At 42.7% G+C, this 2,994-nt stretch overlaps 1 non-coding gene across 1 annotated transcript; it reads right to left on the bottom strand.

The window, feature by feature from the left end:
- Window positions 1-1,470: 1,470 nt before the first annotated feature.
- On the bottom strand, window positions 1,471-1,574 carry LOC115935655 (U6 spliceosomal RNA). Its single transcript, XR_004071279.1, has one exon. It is a non-coding gene; the product is annotated as a U6 spliceosomal RNA (small nuclear RNA).
- Window positions 1,575-2,994: the final 1,420 nt, after the last annotated feature.

Below are 2,994 nucleotides of genomic sequence, written 5' to 3'. Positions count from 1 at the left end.
GGAAGCAAGAAGGGTGATGCTTGGATAGACACAGAGGAGGAGGTAACAGTAGTAGCAAGAGGACAAAGGGAGGAAAGAGTTTGCTGCCAGAGACTTTGTGGGTTCCTGCATACAGAAGTGATATGATAAAAGAAATATTTTTAGAAGATTCGTGGGACATAGGATAGATCTGAAGGAGAAAAACTGTAGGTAGATAAATGACTTTAGATGCTGCAGCAATAATTTGGGACTAGATTAAGGACAGTGGTATTGATGAAAATAAATGGATGGATTAGGCTGGGCAAGGTGGCTCATGCCTGTAATCCCAGCACTTTGGGAGGCCGAAGCAGGCGGATTGCTTGAGGTCAAGAGTTCGATACCCGTCTGGCCAACATGGCGAAACCCATCCCTACAAAAAATACAAAAAAAAAAAAAAAAAAAAATTAGCCGAGGATGGTGGCACACACCTATAATCCCAGCTACTCCGGAGGCTAAGGTATGAGAATTGCTTGAGCCTGGGAGGCGGAGGCTGCAGTTGGCCAAGATCATGACACTGCACTCCAGCCTGGGTGACAGAGTGAGACTCCATCTCAAAAAAGAAATGGATGGATTAAAATGATGGACCTTGAGAAAACAAAACAAAACAAAAAAAACAGGGTAGGGGTTCGAGGGTGAGTCAAGGAAGTAGAGTCCAAATTGATTACCAAGGGCCGATAAAGCCTCTAGCCCAGACTTCTGGAAGGTTGGTGCCAAAACTCTCCATACAGCATCTACATTCCAATTGCTGCACGTTGTTAAACAAAGTAAATATAATCCGACAAGTTTTTCCAAATATGCTATGAGTGACTTGCAGACTTTCATAAAATATTAAAGTTTTAGTCTTTGCTTGTTTTGTTTCTTTTCTAAGTCACTCCCTTCTTTAAAGAAGGATACATTTATCTCCGCTTTCCCTACAGCCTTGCTATGGGATGATTCTTCCGTGCCCATGAGAAAACCAAGCTGTTGTAAATATGATCTGCTGTGGCCAAATCTTTATGATTTATTTGCCGCTTGTTCATTCATTTTGTCATCTACAAGGCTAGTAGAGAAAATGCATTGGCATTAATGGGGCACATGTTAGAAATGCAGAAGCTTGGTCCCTACCCCAAGCCTAATGAATCAGAATCCCCATGATTTCTTTTCTTTTCTTTTTTTTTTTTTTGAGACAAGAGTCTCGCTCTGTTGCCCAGGCTGGAGTACAGTGGCGTGATCTCGGCTCACTGCAATGTCTGCCTCCCGGGTTCAAGCGATTCTCCTGCCTCAGCCTCCTGAGTAGCTGAGATTACAGATGCACACCATCACGCCCAGCTAATTTTTGTATTTTTAGTAGAGATGGCGTTTCACCATGTTGGTCAGGCTGGTCTCGAACTCCTGACCTCGTGATCTGCCCGTCTCGGCCTCCCAAAGTGCTGGGATTACAGGCATGAGCCACTGCACCCAGCTGATTTCTTTAAAGACATGGAATGCTTCATGTATTGGCGTGTCATCCTCCCACAGGGGCCACGCTAATCTCTGTATCATTTCAATTGTAGTATATACACTGCTGAGGCAAGCACAGAATCTGCATGTTTAATAAGCTCTCCCTCCATTCGTATGCCTATTAAAGCTTGTAAAGTAGGAAACCTTGTCCTACAAAACAAAATCTGAACTCCTAACAAAGTTCTCCAACAGCTTTTCAATCTTATTTTATCTTACTCCAACACTTGAACTCTCTGCTTCCAATGCAATTCAGAAAGGAAAGTATCCTTGCATTGACAAGTAGAAGAATTGAGTTTTTTATTTTATTTTATTTTTTTATTCTGAGTCAAAGTCTAGCTCTGTCGCCCAGGCTGGAGTGCAGTGGCATGATCTCGGCTCACTGCAACCTCTGCCCCTCGGGTTCAAGCAATTCCCCTGCCTCAGCCTCCAGAGTAGCTGGGATGACAGGCATGCACCACCAGCCCAGCTAATGTTTTGTGTTTTTAGTAGAGACGGGTTTCATCGTGTTGGTCAGGCTGGTCTGGAACTCCTGGCTTCAGGTGATCCACCCACCTTTGTCTCTGAAAGTGCTGGGATTACAGGTGTGAGCCACAGTGCCGGGGCAAGAAGAATGAGTTAACTACAGCTGAGCACACAAAAAAGTAAGAATCCACTAGGCAGTACTTGATTAAGTGCCAGATGACTAGCAGAGGCAAGACATGCTCTGAGTTAGAAGGAGTCATCATGATTTTTGAAGTTTTCACCAAGTAGAGAGTTAATTTGGTCTTTTAAAGTTGGGGAGGTTTCTGCAGACAGGAATAGGGGGAGAGTACCAGGGACATGGAGTGGTTTATGCAAAGCAAACAAATAAGAAAGCAAAAATGAACAAGAGATTAGACAACTTTGCTATCAAGGGGAGTAGCTGCGATCTGGCTGGAAAAACTGTGAATAAGAGGCCAAGTATTTGCTCGGGAGGGCGGTGTTTTCTCTAACTTATTCATGATAAAATTTTGATATATTGCATTCCATCACAAAACAAACAAACGCTTTTTAAGAAAGAAAATGGCTATATAATTAATTGACGTGCATGATAAAAATCACAACCACCTGTATGTGCCCATGAGAAAACCAATCTATCGAAGTAAATATGATCTGCTGTGGTCAAATCTTTACGATTTATTTGCTGCTTAATCATTCATTTTGTCATCTACAAGAGTAGCAGATGAAAGCTTGGATTTACTACTACAGAAAAACAAGTACATATAGGGAAAAAATATTTACAAACTGAGAAAGTTCTATCCACTAACTTCTTCTCTCTATGAATTGGAGAAAGGTCAGGGTTATCTGATACAAGGGCAGACCGTTTTGGTTCAGCTCATAGACCACAGTCTTCCCAGGGAACATGGATTAAGTCCTGCAGTGGACCGTGGGAAGCAAGGTCTTGAAAGGATAAAATGTGCTTTTAGGCAGATTACTCCGGTAACCCTATACAGGATGGGTTGGTAAAGGGAGCAAGGA

The sequence above is a fragment of the Gorilla gorilla genome, chromosome 7 (assembly GCF_029281585.2).
Source record: "Gorilla gorilla gorilla isolate KB3781 chromosome 7, NHGRI_mGorGor1-v2.1_pri, whole genome shotgun sequence".
NCBI lineage: Eukaryota > Metazoa > Chordata > Mammalia > Primates > Hominidae > Gorilla > Gorilla gorilla.
The sequence above is the reverse complement of the archived record's forward strand: the minus strand, read 5'-3'. Positions and strand labels throughout refer to the sequence as shown.